This window comes from Rhincodon typus, chromosome 15 (genome assembly GCF_021869965.1).
Source record: "Rhincodon typus isolate 14 chromosome 15, sRhiTyp1.1, whole genome shotgun sequence".
NCBI lineage: Eukaryota > Metazoa > Chordata > Chondrichthyes > Orectolobiformes > Rhincodontidae > Rhincodon > Rhincodon typus.
In genome coordinates, this window is record NC_063346.1 from 10,259,956 (window position 1) to 10,280,158 (window position 20,203).

The window sequence follows — 20,203 nt, forward strand, 5'->3', positions numbered from 1 at the left end:
GCCACTTGGCACTTTGGCCCCTGACTCGGACCTTTTGGGTGACTGGAGGATGATGAGTTCATGAATCGAACTGCCAGAGGAAGTGGTGGAGGCGGGTACAAATACAACATTTAAAAGGCATCTGGAAGGGTAGATGAACAGAAGGGTTTGGAGAGAGATGGGCTAAATGCTGGCAAATGGGACTAATTCAGATTGGGATGTCTGGTTGGCACAGACGAGTTGGACCGAAGGGCTTATTTCTGTGTGGTATGATGGTCTTTATCACTCTCTAGTGCAGCAGTGAGGGAGTACTGTATAGTGAGATTCTACTGTACTCTGGGGTGGATCTAAAATACCGTATAGCTCTATTTTGAAGAGGAGCGAAGGAGCGCACCCCAGTGCCCTGGTCATTATTTGTCCTTCAATCAACAGCATTATAAAACAGATTATCAGGAGTGTGTGGTGCAGTGCTAGTGTCCCTACAGCTTGATTTAAAAACTTCTAAAACAGATGATCTGGTTGTGGGATTTTGCTGTGAACAAACTGACTGTTGCATTTATGTAGAAACCTAGAAAACAGGCACCTTTGGGCCTGCTCCACCATTCAATATGATCTCGGTTGATTATTCAGCTCGGTGCCCTGTTCCCACTTTCTCCCTCAACCGCTTTCTGTGGCAGAGAATTCCACAGGCTTACCACTCTCTGGGTGAAGGCATTTCTCCTCGGCTCAGTCCTAAATGGACAACCATGTGGATCCTTGTTCCTGTATTTCCTACACTAGAGCCATTGAGAAAATTCTATGTTGTATTACACGCTGAGATACCCTGAGCTCATGAAAAGCTCATCAGAAATGAGGGTTTTCGTTTCCCTTGTTATCTCAATTTTATCATAAGCAATGACGACACCTGACAGTGTGGCACTCTCTGTTTAAGGCACGTTCTTGTATCTCTGAGGTAGAGCGTTAATTAACATTCATTAGTGCGTGTAACTGCATGAGTTAAACTGACTAGTTGTGATGTATTGTTGAATCAAAGAGTCCACTGTGATTGATTGTCCATTCCATTTAAGTTTAATGTAGTGACCTTGAATATTCTGCACTGTGTCCATCCCCCTTCATGGTAGATTACTAGTTTTTCACTGCACTGGTTCACAAAGTTACTATGTAGACTTGTGGTTTTTGTTTGCTTTCATTCATGGGATGCTGGGGTTACTGACTAGGCCAGCATTTATTGCCCATCCCCAATTACCCCAGTAAATGTGGTTGTGAGCCATGGCCTTAAGCCACTACTGTCCTTGGGGTGTCTCCAAACCCCAGTGCTGTTAGTAATGGAGTTCGCAGATTTTGACCCAGTGACTGTAAAGGGACAGCGATTTAAGTTCCAAATTGGGATAATGCATGGCTTGGAGGGGACCTCACGGTAGACGGTGTTCCAATGTGTGTGCTGCCCGAGATCATTTAGGTAGTAAGGGTCAGGGCTTTCGAAGGTGCAGCTGAATGGGGCCATGTTAAATGACTTTCTTTCTCTTTTTTTGAATCTACTTGCAGCTTGTTGTTGAAAAGGACCCCTAGGAGTTCAGGATATAGACCAGATTGTAAGTACTGCACTCCATTTACTTGACTAACATCCAAGAAAGAAGATTAGTGCTGGGCTTAATCTCATGACTGGGAGTTTGCAGTTACACCCAGTGTCTAGAGGCACTAAAATAGTCTGCTGTTGCAATATCAAAGGCGTTTTTTTTTTTTTTTGTGGAGAGGGAAGTTTTGGGGCAAAGGTCTCCCAACTATAATCTGAGAAATTCCGATAGCTTCTCATTTTTTGTGCTCAGTCTTGAGCACAACTAACAACAATGTTTTGCATTTTCTTGAACCTTTTCAGTGTGGTAAAACGTATACTGAACAGCAGGACTCTCAAATGGACATTGACTCTGAAGCATGCAAGGCAGTATTCGGGTAGATGATCAAGGCTTTAAGAATAAGTTAGGTTTTAAGGCGCCTCTTAAAGGAGGAAGAAAGTAGAGGGGCATAGGGACAGAACTTCAGAGCTTGGGTCCTTGGCCATGGCTACCAATGGTTGAGCAATTGAAATTGGAATTTTTTTAAAAAAATGATTCTTTCCTAGAATATGGGCACATCATTGACGTTGAATTAACCTCAAACTGAGTCGTTTGCTAGGCAATTTCATAGGAGGGTTAAGAGTCAACCTCACTAGTATGGAATTGGAATTGCATGTAGGCCAGACTGGGTAAAGACACTAAACATCCTTTCCAAAAGGACATTTTGTGAACCCGATGGGTTTTTAACTTACAATAGATGATACCTTCAAAGTCACAATTGCTGAAGCGAACTTTCTATTTTCAGATTTATCAATCGAACGATAATAATTCCACCAGTCGCTATAGTGCGATTTGAACTGGTGTTCCAGAGTATTACTCCCGTGTTTCTGGAGTATTAGTCCATTGACATTACCACTATGCTACCATCTTCCTGTAAATGTGCAAGAGGACAGCGTTGGAGGAGGACTGAGATCAGCAGGTTGTGCAATTGGAGGATGTAACAGCAGTGAGAAGGGATAAGGCAAGGGTGGAATTTGAAATCTGGGAAGTGAATTTGAAAGTAGTCATTTAAAAACCAGGCGGGAAATCATACCGACGCTTCATCGGAGGCTGCACTGAGGATGTTAACCAGCATGGTAACGAAACGTCTGCGAAACAAGAAACCAGCTCGGCGAGCCAACCAACCTCAACAACCTCAACACCCACAACCCGAGCTACAAATCTACTCCAAAACCTTAGAAAGTAGTCATTGCTAGACCAGGAGCCAGTATTGGTCAGAGAACAGTGGTCATGGTTGAAGCGGTCTTTGTGTGTTAGGATGTTGGTGTTTTAGTCCTTGGTGAACACGTGTTTATTGGAGGCTGGTCAGGAACCATAGGAAAAGTTGAGATGTAGAGTTGACATTTTAAACAATAATACTGGATTCAAACCATCTGTTTATCACTTCAGCTTTAATCAGGATGTGGGATTATCCCAAAATAATCAAACATGACTATTTGGTTTAGGTTACAAAACGCACATAATGCTTACTAATGGTGAGTAATTCAGTAATCCAGACTTTAATCCTTGGAATGTCTTTCCGAAAACTCTCCAATTCTTTTCCAGCCTTAAGTTACCCCTTAAAAGCCCTCTTGACCAAACACTTGGTCATCTTTTGTAATGTCCGTTTTGTTGAATCAGATGTTAATTATTGTTTGATAATGCTGCAATGAGGTTTTGTTTCATTTGTTCACTGGAGGCAGGTGTCATTGGCTGGGCCAGCATTTATTTCCTAGTACTGGATTAGTTGCAGCATTTTGTGAAGTTCTGTCAAAGGTGCTTTATAAATGCAAGTTGTTTTTGCTTCACTCCTCGTTTTACTGAACTACGGAACGTGGAGAAGGAGAGGTGACATATGGATTTTATGAACCAGGTGGGGAAATCTTTCCCCGCAATCAGGAAATTGGAAGGATCCTCCACAATTGTAACTTCACTGCCTCTAAAACTATGGTTGCCTCAAAGGGAAGTTAAGAACATTTGTTTTAAGCAAGTTATGTTCAGGATTAAAGTATCTGAAAGAATGGCAAAAGCCGATTCAATAGTGACATTTAAAAGGAAACGGGACATAGCAGGGCTATGAGAAATGGGATTAAATGAATTCTTTCAAAGTCGCACAAGGCTTCATCAGCTGAATGGCCTCCTCCTAGTCTTTGATTCTATAGAGGGCCGTTCATGTCAAAACGTTGAATCGGCCTACCAAACAGTTAGTGGCTGTAATTGGAAGACAGGAAACATTCTGTAAGGGTGCAATCAAAGGGACTGAACAAATCCCCATCTTGGGATGTGACAGCTACCAACGGTTACGGTGTTAACATTCGATGCCTTGTTTTTGCAGTTATAGGATTTGAAATCCCAGATAAATTTGTGGTGGGATATGCCCTGGATTACAATGAGTATTTCCGAGACTTGAATGTAAGTATATATTGCTACAACTTTTATTTGTGATATATGGAATTGTTTAATGATGCCTTTTACACTGTGATGCTATGCCCTCCTTTACAGTTGCAATGAGCATTTTTTTCACATTGCTTTACCTGTGCAGTAGTTTGATGGCTTGTCCCAATTCCTCATCCATTAATTGAAAGGTTTCCGTTGCCCTGCTTTATTAGGTCCTACAAATACATTCTCCTCCTCTCTCATTACCTTAGTGTACAGTCTGATGTACCTGTAATATTGTGTCTCCCCTCCTCAGTCAGTACATTAGCTGAAGCCATTTAGAGTGCAACTCTACAGTCGTCTTGGCTCAATATTGAATCCAACAATTTTAGGGCTTGAGGCACATCATTACACTAAACCCCACACACCAGGCCTTGTTATCACATGGTCTGCTATTACACACAACCCATTGTCCCCATTAGTGGCTATTCGTTCTCCCAGTCTGATCGTTATCCACTCCTTTGTCTGTCCAACTGTTCCTCTCTCCTTTTGGGCTCTTCACCTATCGTTTACTCCTTACCCCAATTGTCCCCCACCATAACTTCTGCATTTAAAAAAAAACAACTTTTTTCTAGCCACCATCAGTTCTGAGGAAGGGTCACTGGACTCAATGTTAACGCTGACTTCTCTCTACAGACTCTGACAGTCCTGCTAAGCTTTTCGAGCAATTTCTGTTTTTGTTTTTTTTTTATTCCATGATGGGATGTGGGCATCACAGGCTGGACCAGCATTTATTACCCAGAGGGCAATTAAGAGTCAAACCACATTGCTGTGGCTCTGGAGTCACATGTAGGCCAGACCAGGTAAGGATGGCAGATTTTCTTCCCTAAAGGACATTAGTGAACCAGATGTTTTTTTTTTCCTCCTGACAGTCGACAATGGATTCATGGTCATCATTCGACTCTTAATTCCAGATTATTATTGAATTCAAATTCCACCATCTGCCATGGTGGGATTTGAACCCAGGTCCGCAGACTATTACCCGAGTCTCTGGATTAACAGTCTAGTGATAATCCCACTAGGCCATTGCCTACCCTGACTTCCAGCATTTGCAGTTCTTTTGGTTTTTATGGAGTATGATGTCTTCTGGGTCCTTGACATACAGGCCAATGAAATCTTGTTTCCTTCAACTAATTCAGATACAGTTTCCATGTTTGTAGGGGAGGCAGTGGTAATATCATCCCAAGGCCCAGACTAATGCCCTGGGTACCTGGGTTCAAATCCCACCACAGCAGCTGGTGAGGGTTAAACCCTTTAGCAATAAATCAGGAATTGAAAGCTAATCGGTGTGGTGTCAGCCATGATACCACCAAATATTGTGAAAACCTGTCAGGTTCATTAATGTTTTATTTTCCAGGGAAGAGAGTCTGCTGTCATTACCTGTTAAGATCTTCCTGTGACTCCAGACTCTCAACCATGTGGTTGACTCTTAACCTCCCTCTGAAATGGCCAAACAGGTGACAGTTCAGAATGGGCACCAGACGAAATTCCTACACAGGAAGGTTATCAAACAAAGCTTGATTCCAAACCACATCAGGATATTTTGTGACTGGTGAACCTGGATTTAAGGCATTGTCTAAAGGATGAGGAATGTCTGATTTTTCTCCTTCAACTCCATTTTAATTTAGTTCCCTCCTACCCTCGCCTGTTTGTGATGTTGCAATATTCCGGGAGCTCGTGCTTGTAATTTATTAATTATTTAATGAGTGATAGGTTGATCTGGTGGTGGTTTGATATTTAACAACGATGATTTCTCCTTTCTCATATTTATTTGTTGAATTTAGAGAGGAGATGGTGTCCACAGGTTATAACCCAGGCACTTGAAGACACGGTCACCAATAGAAACACCTAAAATAGAAGCAGGAGTAGGCTATTTGGCCCTTCAAGCCTGCTGTGCTGTGGTGATTGGAATGAGTCTGGCCAGGTGGATCTTGTTGAGTATGTGATCCCTAATTGAGGCTGTTAACCTGGGCCAATCAGGGAGTCCTGGCTGACAGAAATAGGAGTGTCAGAAAGTCTTCTCCAGGGACTGGCTCTGAGCTAGCTGGTCAGAGACCATATACTGTGCATGTGTAAATAAAGGGTGACGGGGGATAACCGCCCGCCTCTGTGCAGTTATTTCATTTGCCATTCAACATAATCATGGCTGATCATCTAATTCAACACCCTGTTCCTGGTTTCACCTCATTCCCTTTGATCCCTTGAACTATATCTATCCCCTCCTTGAGAGCAATGGTAGACTGATTTAAAATTGAACGCATGCCAGTTGTCAAAACCAGCTCTTTTTGTAGCTTTGTAGTCACACATGGCTGTGTTGTTAGTATTGTCTCACCACTGAGTCAGTTTGTGGGTTGAAGACACTAAAAACAACCAAAAAACTGCAGATGCTTAAAATCTGAAACAAAAATAGAAATTGATTTATTGTCACGTGCTGAAGTACAGTGAAAAGCTTTGTTTACAGGCAGATCATAGTAAGCAAGGATGTTTAGATCAAAAAGACTTGGAGGATACAGGTTACATTGCACAGCGCGTGTGCTAGTCAAGATCAACATTAGCAAGATCAGTGTTATTTGAGGCTAGAAAGTCTAATTATCAGTCTAAAAACAGCCAGAAAGAAGCTGTTCCTGAACCTGCTGGTGCATCTGTTCAGGCTTCTGTATTTTCTGCCTGATGGAAGAGGTTGCAGGAGATCATTACTGGAGTGTGATGGCTCTTTGACGGTGGCATTTCTGCAGCAGCGAGCATGTAAATGGAGTCCATGGATGGAAAGTTGGCTTCTGTGATGGTGTGCACAGCCCAGACCACCTTCTGTAGTCTCTTATGGTCCTGGGCAGAGCAGTTGCTGTACCAGGCCGTTATGCACCCAGACAGTATGCTTTCAATTATGCATCTGTAGAAGTTGGTGAGGGTCCTTACGGACATGCCAAATTTTCTGACCTGCCCGAGGAAGAGACATTGTTGTGCCGCCTTGACAGCTATGTGGGAAGTCCAGGACAGATTGCTGGTTATTGTCACTCTGAGGAACTTGACCCCCTCATCCTCAGTTCCATCAATGTAGATGGGAGCATGTCCTCCTCCTTTCTTTCTGAAGTCAATGATCAGTTCTTTAATTTTGCTGACATTGAGAGACAGATTGTTTTCATTGCACCACATCACCAAGCCCTCTACCTCCCTTCTGTATTTTGACTCGTTGTTAGATATCTGTCCTACTACAGTGGTGTTGTCAGCAAACTTGTAGATGGTGTTTGTTCAGAATTTGGCAACCCAGTCATCTGTCCACAGGCAGAAAATGGAGGTCTGGCAGAATCGAAAGAGAGAAGGGAGAGTTAAAGTTTCCAGTGGCTTGCCCTCCCTTTGGAATGAGTCGGTGGGTTCAGGTCTCATTTCAGAGACTTGTTTAAACCCTTGGGTGGAGCTGTAGTGCAGCACAGAGGAAGTGATTCACTGTCAGTTATCGTGCCTCAGATGCAATTTTAAACTGAGGCCCAGCCTACCTCTCCGGGTACACCATGAAGTTCCCACGAGAAGAGCAGGGAAGTTGACCCTGGTGCTTGACCCAAAAATGAGCCCTCAGTGAATATTGGCAGAAATCGGGAGATGTGGGAAGTTAAATAGCCTGCCTAATCCGTAATCTCCTTTTATAATCTTGTGTTTAGACTGTCATCAATGATGCAGTAGAGTCAGAGTCCTACGCCACAGAGACAGGCCCTTCAGCCCAAACTGGCCCATGCTGACTAAAATGTCCATCCATTCTAACCCCATTTCCCTGCACTTGGCCCATATCCTTCTAGACCTTTCCTATCCATGTATTCATCCAAATGCCTTTTAGATGTTGTTAATGTACCCGCTTCAACCACTTCCCCTGGCAGCTTATTCCATATGCGTACCACCCTCTGTGTTTTTTTAAAAACAAAAAAAAGTTGCCCCTCAGGCTCCCATGTATTCTTTCCCCTCTTACCTTAAACTGCTGCCCTCGATTCCCCAACCCTGGGAAAAAGACTGAGTGTGTTCACCCTATCCATGCCTCTCATGATCTTAGATACTTCTATAACATTCGCCCCTCAATCTCCTACGCTCTAAAGAAACAAGTCCTGGCTTGTTCAACTCTCCCTATAACTCAGTCCCTTGAGTCCTGGCAACATGCTTATAAATTTCTTCTGCACTTTTTCTAGTTTAATAACATCCTTCCTGTAGCAAAGTGACCAAAACTGAACACAATACTCCAAGTGCGGCCTCACCAATGTCCTGTACAGCTGCATCATAACTTCCCAACTTCTATACTTAATGCCCTGACTGAAGGACAGTGTACTAAAAACCTTCTTCACTGCCCTGTCTACCTGTGATTCCACTTTCAGAAAACTGTGCACCTGAACTCGAAGGTCCCTCTGTCCCACTACGCTCCCAAAGGCCCTACCATTCACCACAAAACTCCTACTTTGATTTGACTTTCCAAAATGCAACACCTCACACTTATCTATATTAAACTCCATTTGTCACTTCTCAGCCCACTTCCCCAGCTGATCAAGATCCTGCTGCAATTTCTGAACCTTCCTCACTGTCCACGATACCGCCTATTTTAGTGTGGTCTGCAAACTTAGTAATCATGCCTTATACATACATTCTGATCCAAATCATTGATGTTGATATAGATAACAAACAGCAATGGGCCCAGCATTGACCCCTGAGGCACACCATTAGTCATAGGCCTCCAGTCTGACAAGCATCCTTCCACTATTGCTTTCTGCTTCCTACTATCAAGCCGATTGTGTATCCAATTTGCCAGCTCTCCCTGGATTCCATGTGATCTAACCTTCCTAACCTTCCAGTTCAGCTTACTGTGTGGAACTTTATCAAAGGCCTTACTGAAATCCATATAGATTACGTCTACTGCCCTGCCCTCATCAACTTTCCTGGCCACTTCATCAAAGAACTGTAACAGATTTGTGAGGCATGATCTCCCATGCACAAAGCCATCCTGACTACTCCTAATCGGACCCTGTCTTTCCAAATATGTGTATATCTTATCCCTCAGAGTTTTCTCAAGTAACTTACATACCACAGATGTTAACTTACTGGTCTATAGTTCCCAGGTTTTTCTTCACAGCCCTTCTTGAATAAGGGCACATCATTTACTACCCTCCAGTTTTCTGGGACCTCATTCGTGGCTAACGACGATGCAAATATATCAGCCAGGGCCCTTGCAATTTCATCTCTAGCCTCTTGCAGGGTTCTTGGATATATCTGGCCAGGACCAGGAGATTTATCCACCTTCATACATTCTAATATGTCCAACATCACCTCTGTGATATGAACTGTCCCCAAGATATCACCACTAACTTCAGAGTTCCCAAGTCTTCATATATTTCTCCATGGTAAACACGGGAGAAATATTCATTGAAGACCTTGTCTATTTCCTGCGGTTCCATACATACATGTCTACTTTGGTCCTTGAGGGGTCCTATTCTCTTTCCAGTTATTCTTTTTCCTTTTAGTATACTTAAGAATCTCTTCGGCTGAGAAGATTGGGGTGAATCCAAAGCTATCTCGTGCCTCCTTTTCACCCTGTGATTTCCTTTTTCAGAAAATTCCTGTATCTCTTATATAAATCCAGGGATTCCCTTGATCCCAGTTGCCTCTATCTGAGCTACGCCTCCTCCTTTTTTCTGGTCAAAGCCTCAATGTCTCTTGTCATCCAGGTTTCCCTACTCCTGCCAACCTTGCTGTTCACCCTCAGGAACATATAGACCTTGAACTCTAGCAACCACAATTCTAAAGGTCTCCCGCTTCCTGGAGCTCCCTTTGCCTGCAAAGAAAGTACTCTAATCAATCCCTGCAAGCTCCTGTCTAATTGCATCAAAATTCGCCTTGCCCCAATTTGGAACATGAACTGTGGACCTGTTTTTGTCCCCCCACTTAACTATTTTTAAAATTAATCGAGCTATGGTCACTGTCCCAAAGTGCTCCGCCACTGTTACTTAGTCACTTGTCCTGCCCTTTTTCCCAAGAGTAGGTTGGATTTTGCCCCTTCCCGAGTCAGACCGTCTATATACTGCTTGAGGAAACTTTCCTGAACACATTTAACAAATTCCACCACATCTAAGCCCTTAACACTATGGCAGTCCCAGTTTATGTTAGGAAAATTACAAACCCCCTGCTATGACAACCCTGTTTTTCCTGCAAGTCTCCCCAGTCTACCTGCATATTTTTTCCTCTAATTCCTGTTGATTATTTGGGGGCCTATAGTACAACCCCAATAATGTCACCATCCCCTTCTTATTTCTAAGGTCTACCCACAAAGCCTCACTGGATGATCCCTTAGTTATTTTTTGACTACTACTGTGATACTCCCCTTAATCAAAAATGCAACTCCTCTTCCCCTCTTTCCTCCACTCTGTCCCACCTAAAGCATCTGTACCCTGACACATTAAGCTGCCAGTCCTGTCTCTCCCTTGGCCATGTTTCTGTAATAGCTATAATATCCCAGTCCCTTGTACCTATCCACACAGTTCATCAGCCTTACCTGTCAGTCCTCTTGCATTGAAATGGATGCAATTTAATCCAACAGACATTCCTTGCGCCTGTCGTGTTTCAGCCTGGCCGGTCTCTTCAACTTGCTATTTCTGATTAGTCAGCAACATAACTATATCAGTGGGTAGAAACATCTGGGGGCATGGGGAGGGTGCCTCCTGGAAGGAAAGTTGGCAGCTGGCTGATAGACGGTAAACAGGTATGTTGTGCTGCGGGTGGCTAAATTTTTAGTACAGAGTAGGTCAGCATCTCCCCACCCATTTCCAGGGGCAGGAAGTAGGTGGTCCCAACCCCTGGACCTGCTGGCCAACACGATTGGAGCACTAGTGCTGTCAATCATAGTGGAGGTTACCCAGAACTGTAGACCTCATTGGACCCTGGAACCAGGCAAGTGAGGGGCATCAGACAGTGGGGATTTGTCCATATGGTGGTGGGAGGGGAAGATGTGGATTGTGGGTGGGTGAGAGATGAGGAGGGAAAGTGTTTTGGTTTTTAAAACCTTTTTATAGGGAGGAAAAAAGGAGAAGTCCTATTGTCTGGGTTGTGACCCCCTAAAGTGTAAAGGGCAGCCTCGGAACATAGTGACCCCTTCCTCTCTCCGCTTTTCATACTTTGCAAATACGAAAGGGAGGGCTTCTTACTCTTTTGTTCTCCACATATTATGGGGTGGGCAGAGAAATGTTGCAGTCATACTGAGCATTTAAATAATTCAATTGATCTGACACCAATTCAATTGCAAGTTCTGCACAAGCTGCTCATTTCAGTGTTTACGCGCACTCTGTATGGGTGTGTGGGGTTGGGGGTAGGTTTTGGGGGGTGTTGGGCTGAGTGCTTGCTGTTGTCTTGGGTGAGGGGGATGCAAAACACACCCAACAAGAGCATGCTGTATTCAGGACATAGCTACAAGTCACAGAGTCATATAGCATGAAAAAGACCCTTCAGCCCAACTCGCCCATGCCAACCCGGTTTCCTGAACTGAACTAGTCTATTTGCTTGCATTTGGCCCAAATCCCTCTAAACCTTTCCTATTCATGTACCTATCCAAATGTTTTTTCAATGTTATAATTGTACCAGCTTTTACCACTTGCTCTGGCAGCTCATTCCATACACGTAGCACCCTCTGTGAAGAAGTTGCCCATCAGGTTCCTTTTAAATCCTTCATTCTCACCTTAAACCTATGCCCTCTAATTTTGGACTCCCTTACCCTTGGAAAAAGACCTTGACTATTCACCTTATCCATGCACCTTAGGCTTTATAAACGTCTAAGGTCACCCCTGATCCACCGTTGATCCAGGGAAGAAAGTCCCAGCCTATCCAGCCTCTCAAGTCCTGTTCCAGAATCTTGAACTCGGAATGGAAGATGAATTTTTAGAAATTTTTTGACAGTCGTTAGCTGCTGATCATCAGTCACTCAGGAGGAGTGAGCTACTCTACTCTGCTCCTATACCTCTTCTCCCCCCTCTACCTGCTGGGAATGACCGCTTCTGTCAGCTGGGGTTGTTACCGAGGCAGCTCCTCGCTAGGGCAAGGCCATTTTTACAATCCAGCGAAATACACATACGCTACTGCTGTTTCTTTCTGGCTCTGACTTCTCGGCGCAGGGTGTTTTTATTTGCCTTTCCCTCAATCAGCCTCTCCATGGTTGGGAGATTATCACAGCGACTCAGACAGGAAATGGGCTATCGCCTGTGGTACATGCTTCATGGCTGAGACTGATCAGGATCTGGCCTCTGCAGGATTGAGGCGAGTCACCATTAGTCAACACTTTTTTTTTGTTTTGCTATCTCCTTCTGCAAGTCCTTTTGCTATCATTTTGTAATTAAGAAGATTGTGTTTTACTTTACACGGCTTTAAAAGATAGCCAGAGGGGTACAATCTTTGGCAATGTTTGCACAGTAATCCTAACCACCCCCCCAGAAGAGAGTACTGCAAGTATAGCTGGGAGATTTTTTTTTCATCAGATAGTAGTGAAAAATGGGTATGGACCTGACAGTCATGGTTGACAATGTACTCGGTTGTCTTTCAGTCTTGCTACGAGTGTTATGTTCAGGTGGAGATGGTTGAATCAGCTCCTCACTTTTCAAATAAGAATGCTTTCCCAATGAACAAGAATGGCCACTGAAATATCAATATTGGGTTTTAAACAAGATCTATCGACCGCTTCTGTAGTAAATAGAATTATTAGCTTATTATCAAAACAAAACTTTTTCAGTAAAGATGTAACAATTGCTCAACATGCACAGTCAGTGATGTGGAGCTATTGGCATTCTAAATATCCCCAGGGTGCACTCTGAAGGGCACTTTCAAACAGGCACACCACACACACCTTTTTAGAGCTATTTCAGACCATGTAGAATCCTTACACTGTGGAAGCAGGCCATTTGGCCCATTGAGTCCACGCTGACCACCCCCCCCATCCCTGTAATCCCATGCCTAATCCACCTAAAAAGCACATCTTTGGACCGTGGGAGGAAACCCATGCAGATGGGGGGAACGTGCAAACTCCACACAGACAGTCATCCAAGGGTGGAATCAAACCTGGGTCATCTGGCACTGAGACAGAAGTGCTAACCACTGAGCAACCATGACACCCAAAGGTGTAGGTCCTATAAAGCACTAAAATCATACGGTTTGAAAATAGTCAATTTTTTAAATCTTATTTCATTACCTCTAAACTCAACTATTCCAATGTATTCTTGGCTGATTTTCCACATTCTACCCTTCATAAACTTGAGGTCATCCACAACTCTACCTGTGTCTTGTCTTCCAACAAACCCCTATTTCCTGTCACCTCTGTGCTTGCTCACTCACTTTGGCTCCTGTTCAAGCAACATCCTGGTTTCTGTTTTCCAAATCTCTCTGGTTTTGCCTCTGTCTAACTTCCCAAATCTGAGATATTGGCATTCCTCTAATTCTGGCCTCCTGAGCATCATGGGCTTTGATCATTCCACATTTGCGATGAGAACCTTTCGGTTGCCTAGGTCCCAAGCTCTGGAATAGCCTCCTGGCACCGTGCTCTCGCTCTCTCTCTCTCTCTCAATGTTCATTTTCTCCTCTCATACTTAAAACCTGCATCTTTGACAAAGCTTTTGGTTATTTGACCCAAGCTGTCCTTATCTGACTTGATTGTCATACTTTCCCATGAATGATCCTGTGGTGTACTCTGACATTTTACCATGTTGGAGGTATGATTAGCACTGCTGCCTCTCAGCAACAGGGACCTGCGTTTTATTCCACCCTTGGGTGACACTGTGGACGTTGCACATTTTCTCTATAACAGCTCGGGTTTCCTCCCAAAGTCCAAAGATTAGGTGGATTGGATGTGCTAAATTGCCCCCATTGTGTCTAGGGATGTGCAGGATAGGTGGATTAGCAATGGGAAATGTAGGGTTAACAGCAGTAGGGTAGGTGGTTAGGTCTGGGTGGGATGCTGTTCGGGGGGGACAATTTAGACTCGATGGCCAGAACAGCCTGTTTCCACACTGTAGGGATTCTATGAAAATAGTTGTATTAATGTTTTGTGTGTTGGGGTCACCTCTCTCCAACTTGCTCACTACTCAATGGAAAGCAACTTCAAAGCACCTCTGAAAGGATATTTGTTGAAGATGTGGTAACAAGGTGTGGAGCTGGATGAACACAGCAGGCCAGGCAGCATCAGAGGAGCAGGAAAGCTGACGTTTCGGGTCTGGACCCTTCTTCAGCATCAGCAGTTCCTACTATCTCTTTGTTGAAGATGTGACTGGATTGCCATGAACTAGTTCCTCTATAAGACCATCTCTCTGGTGACACTATGAAAAATGGTGAATGGGAAGGCTATGGTGAGAAGCTACCCCAACTGAAAAATAATGAGTCAGTACTTCCTAGAGAAGGAGAGGATAGGAGCGTATTACTGAGTGGAACAAGAGCAGAATGTCTTTGAGAAGAGATGTTAAAACTCTTGGATCTAAATGATCCTATGGCACTCATTAAAAATGAGCAAGTAAGTTCTTCCTTATGCCCTAAGCAATATTTAGGCCTCAAAACGCTAAAACAGGTTAAATGGTCAGAGTCATACAGCATGGAAACAGGCCCCTTCCTCCAACCTGTCCAAACTAAACTAGCCCCACCACCTGCTCCTGGCTCACATCCTTCCAAACCTTTCCTATTCATGTACTTAACCAATTTTTAAAAAAATATATAATTGTGGTTAGGCCACTTTGGAGCACTGTGTGTAGTTCTGGTCTCCCTGCTATAGGAAGGATGTTGGGTAACTTGAAAGGGTTCAGAAAAAAGATTTATAAAGATGTTGCCAGGGTTGGAGAGTTTGAGCTATAGGGAGAGGCTGAAGAGGTTGGGCTATTTTCTGTTGGAGGCTGAGGGGTGACCTGATAGAGGTTTATAAAATCATGAGGGGCATGGATACAGTGAATAGCAAAGGTCTTTTCCTCAGGGTGGGGGAGTCCAAAACTAGAAGGCTTTGGTTTAAGGTGAGAGGGGAAAGAGTTAAAAGGGACCTAACAGACAACTTTTTCACACAAAGGATGGTGTGTATGGAATGAGCTGCCAGAAGATGTACAACATTTAAAAGGCATCTGGATGGGTACATGAATAGGAAGGGTTTAGAGGGATATGAGCCAAATGCTGGCAAATTGGACTAGATTAATTTAGGATATCTGGTCTGCATGGACAAGTTGGACCAAAGGATCTGTTTCTATGCTGTACAGTTCTATGATTCTACTCGCATCCACCACTTCCTCAGGAAGTTCACTCCACATGTGAACCACCCTCTGTGCAAAAAAAAATGCACCTTGGTCTTTTTGAAATCTCTCTCGTCTCACCTTTAAAAAGGTGCCCCTCCCCCCTCTTGAAATCCCCTATCCTATGGAAAAGACAACTCCCAATAACTCTATCTGTACCCCTCATTATTTTATAAACTAGTCACTTTGCTGCTTGTGGCAGTTTGTCTTGTGCCAAATTTGTCACAAAAGTGACCAAACTTCAAAAGGCTTTCTTACTACAGTTAGTTGCTCACCAGTCAGAAAAACATTAAAATAGTCGAGTGTAATGGAGAATATAAACAAAAAGATTAATGTTGACCTGTTAAATTGGCAAAACTGTACCTGTGTCACTTTGAACCTTTTCTTTTCTTTCAAAGCATATTTGTGTGATCAGTGAAAAAGGAAGACAAAAGTACAAGGTATGAAGACACAAAGGACATGTTTGCAATAACGTGAATATTTCTGGCAAGGAATAGATCACTGTAGATCTTGAAACATCCCTACCCTCTTGGTCAATCGATTTATATAGGCAATGGAATGTGTGCAAAAAGGCTCCATCTGAAAATGTACATAGCTGCACATATGTCAGATTATTTACTATTTTTGTATTGTGTCTGATGGAAATGGGTTAAATTTTTATATTTGAAATGTGCTGTAAAGTTATGATTTGCCCTCCTGGAAACATTGAGAGCAAAAAGAAATATTTTTATATTCAGATGTTTTGTTTATGTGTGCACAAATGAGCGTAAGGCGGTATCCTAATCAAATCTGCAGCATCTACTGCGCTCCATGTTTCACGCGAGGCAGTGGTGAACAGTTGGAGTCAATGGCCCAATATCAATACTGGGCAGCAGTGCTCATGAGTAGGCATTGTCAGAATGGGCAGGTGAGCTCCATTTGCCAAGCCTACCTCAACAAGGTTGAAGAAGGGTAGGTGAGATTGGGAGCGTACTGACCCAGGGCCAGTCGCTTCAAATGGCTTGGGTGGTCTGCAAATCAGTAGTTGAAAACAACAACCAAAGGCCTGGGGGTTTAAAAACTGGTGGCCTGAAATGTATTCATAGCAAACCCAATTCCCATTGACTTCAATGGGACAGAGAACCAGATCAGATAGAAAATGACTGATCCACTACAAAGCTGTTTTCATCTATTGGTCCAGGCTAGCTTTGGAGTGTCCTGTCTCTGTTGAACCCATTTTGTAAATGTATTTGGGATTGTCTGGTTTGCAAGTAATAAGGCGGCCACTCTTCTCCCTCCCTCAGGGTCCCATCCCCCTGCAAAGGCGCACATCCCAACCCCACTGCTATGCAGTGCTGTGGCTTAGTGACATTTCTAATGACCAGGTCAAAGGGAGCCCTGAGAGTGGAAAGGCAAAGAGGATATAAGGCAGCACAGCCTTCGGCTCTTTTATCCCATCGCCTGATAGAGAATAGGAACCCATCTATACCAATTTTCTTCTGCAAAGTGGCAGCAAGAAATGGGGGGTTCCAAACCCCTTTCTGGATAGGAATTCCACCTCATTCTATTTCTGCCAATCTACCTTTAGTGGGCTTTTCCCTGCTTCATGTGGCTTGGTCATTATGGCTATCACTTGCTGAGCATGTAGATCTGTGTTGGCATGCTCTGTGTACAGTGTTTGCCGGATTGGCTTCCCACCAAAGTTTTAACACAAGGGGATGAGCTGCTTGCATCTTTGTCTTGTAAACATTGCATGTAACAGCACAAGCTAGAGATCCCAGAACTCAGTGCATGGTGTGGGACATACTTCTCAGTGCATTTGCCACTTCAATGTCAGCCTACACTACTTGGCTATTAATTTATCTTCTGTTTATTTATATTTATGGATGTATTAGCAATAAACCAAACTTGGCAAGATACCTTACTGGCTAAAAGTGTTTTCTACAATGACCTACATTGCTTTGCACATGCGTGTTTTTAATTCATACATGGGATGTGGGTATCACTGGCTATGTCAGCATTTAACTTCCCTAAAGGGCATTAGTGAAACAAGCTGGTGTTTATGACATTTGGGCTAACTCTTTACACCAGATTTTACTGAATTCAAATTTCACCATATGCCATGGTGGGGATTTGAGTTCACATCCTATTGGCCTGGGCTTCTGGAATGCTAGTCCGGTGACATTACAAATACAACACTCCCTCTCCTGTGTGGCTATTGAAGCCATTGAGTTTCTGACTATCTTTGGTCCCTCAATGCGTGGTCAAAATCAGCAATCCAATACAGAGGATCGGTGTCTGAGCTGGAGGAGTATTGAATGCCATCTGACCCACTTTTTTTAAATCGGAAAGAATCAATTGTGTGGTCAAGGCCCATTGACATACAGGGAGTTGATGAATTGGCAAGTGAGCACGAGCCAGCAAAAAAACTGGAGATACAGGAAAATTGGAGCAGGAGTAGTCCATTCAGCTCTTCGAGGCACTTCATCGATCATGGTTGATTGCCTAACTCCAATATATTTTTGTATCCTCTGCAAACTTGCTAATTGTACCATCTACATTCACATCCCTGTCATCAATGTACATAACAAAGAGCAAAGCTCCTAGCACCGATCTCTGTGGAACAGTGCTGGTCACAGGTTTCCAATCACAAAAACAGCCTCCACCATTACCCTTTGCCTCCTATTTGTAAGCCAGTTTTGGAACCAGTTTGTCAGCTTATCTTTGATCCCAAGGGTTCTTACCTTATGGACCAGCTTTCCCTGTAGGACCTTGTCAAAGGCCTTACTGAAGTCCATGTCAACCACATCCAACTGCACTATTTAGTCACCTTAAACTCAACTAAATTAGTGAGACACTATGTCCTGCCAAGAAATCAATGCTGACTATCACTGATCAATCCCTATCCTTCCAAGCATTGATTAATCCTGTACCTCTGAATTTTTCCAATAATTTCCCCACCACTGACATCAGACAACTAGCAATTACCTCGCCTATCCCTGCAGCCCTTCTTGAACAAAGGAACTACATTAGCTAATGTCCAGTCATCTGGCACTTCAACTGTGACCAATGAAGTATTAAATAGCCCCACCAAGGCCCCAGCAACCTCCTCTCTTGCCTCCCATAGCAGCCTGGGATACATGTCATCAGGTCTGGCAGCACCTGTGGAGAGAAACTGGAGTTAACATTTCGGGTCCACTGACCCTTCCTGCGAACTGAGTAAGGAAGGGTTGTTTACTGAAACATTAACTCTGATTTCTCTCCACGAATGTTGACAGACCTGCTGAGCTTTTCCAGCAATTTCAGTTTTTGTCTCATTTCCAGCATCTGCAGTTCTTTTGGTTTTTACATCTCATCAGGGCCTGGGGATTTGTGCACCTTTATGCCTACTAAAACATCTAATACCTCCTTCTTGTTAATCTTAAAATGCTCGAGAACCTCACCATTGCAACTGATATCCCTGACTGCAATGTTTTTCTCTCCTTTGTGAATGCAGATTGAAAAATATCCTTTTGAGACCTCTGTGTCCACTGGCTCCATGTGCAAGTTGCTCCACTGGTCTCTAATAGGCCTCACTCTTTCACTGGTTGTTTAGGTGTTCTCTGCTGGCTGATTTATGTACACCAATGAACCTTCTGTGATATCACTAATTGCTAATTGAAAAATTTATTGTTTTTATAAATTAGCGACAAATGGCAATGGTGCTTTCAGCTGCTTGGTTCCCAACCCTCGGGAATTCTTTCCCTGAACCTCCACCTCTGTCTCTGTTTCTTTTTGCTCCTTTTAAAATGTTCCTTAAAACCTATCTCTTTGACCAAGCTATTGGTCACATGCCCTATTGTTGCCTCAGTCAAAAGACTCCATATCACTTTTTTTTTAATCTGGTTATGTTGATGTGCGGCGGTAAAACATGCTTCACAAGTAAAACATCCCAGTGTGTTGCTAAAAAAGACATGTTTCGTAGATGCTCTTCACCTTGCACTCTTCAGAACATACGAAAAAATACTACTGTAAAGGGGAACAACATTTTTATACTATAAAAGTGATTGCTAAAGGTGTTTCCTTGGAAAATGTTAAAGTTAGATGATTGCTGACAGTTAACTGCTAGCTTTGTTTAAATTTAAACCAAGTAAGTTGACTCTGGTCAAAGTTTTGCCCTGAGGAATGAACCAGAGAACTATTTTGTTGAGTTGAAACAAGCACGTTCCTTTTGTCCATGAAAAAAATAGGGTCATGTGTATTAATAATATGTAGCCTCCAATCAGTGTGCCACAATGAGAATCCAACAGATTATCTTCAGTTGATTCTCTGTGTAATTCCTAGCATACTCAGGATAATCTAGCAAATGATGTCCCATCAAGAAATCACATCTAATGTTGGACATTGTTTAGAGCTTTGGAAGCATGGTTGGGGTAGAAGGGGAGGGATGACATGGGCCTCACTTCAAAGAGGTACAAGTGGAGGAAGTGTAGTCAGTTTGTGGAAGCGGAAGGGTTTGGAATTGTCTATGACAAATTGCAATGCCAGTTCTACAATTAGTGTATTTTCAATCCTTTAACTTTCCTAGGTAATGATTATGTTTGAGTGAATCCAAAGACTCTGACTTCAATGGATGCCACTCCTACAGACTCAGTTGTGTCAGGCATTCTGCATGATCCCAATGGGCAACAGCAGCCTATACTGCTCCAATGACTCAATGGCCATTGGAATATCCAGGTCAATACTGTTAATCTTAGCAAACAGGTACGAATAACATTAACATCAAGCAATAAACTACATCTTATTGAAGGCAAGGCTCTTGTTAAGACCACAGTTGGAATCCTAAAGTCAAATATGACATCAATGTTCCAGCTGAAGGTTTTACAAATGATTTTCTGCCCTCCTGTTGAGCTCTGTCAACATTGAAGATGGTGATGTTTGTAGCATCTGATACTGTTGTTTCCAAGTACCTGA

At 43.2% G+C, this 20,203-nt stretch overlaps 1 long non-coding RNA gene across 1 annotated transcript; it reads left to right on the plus strand.

Moving 5' to 3' along the window:
* Positions 1-52: 52 nt before the first annotated feature.
* On the plus strand, positions 53-17,169 carry LOC125485010. The gene is made up of 4 exons (XR_007263791.1): positions 53-95; positions 1,525-1,571; positions 3,907-3,983; positions 15,670-17,169. It is a non-coding gene; the product is annotated as an uncharacterized LOC125485010 (long non-coding RNA).
* Positions 17,170-20,203: the final 3,034 nt, after the last annotated feature.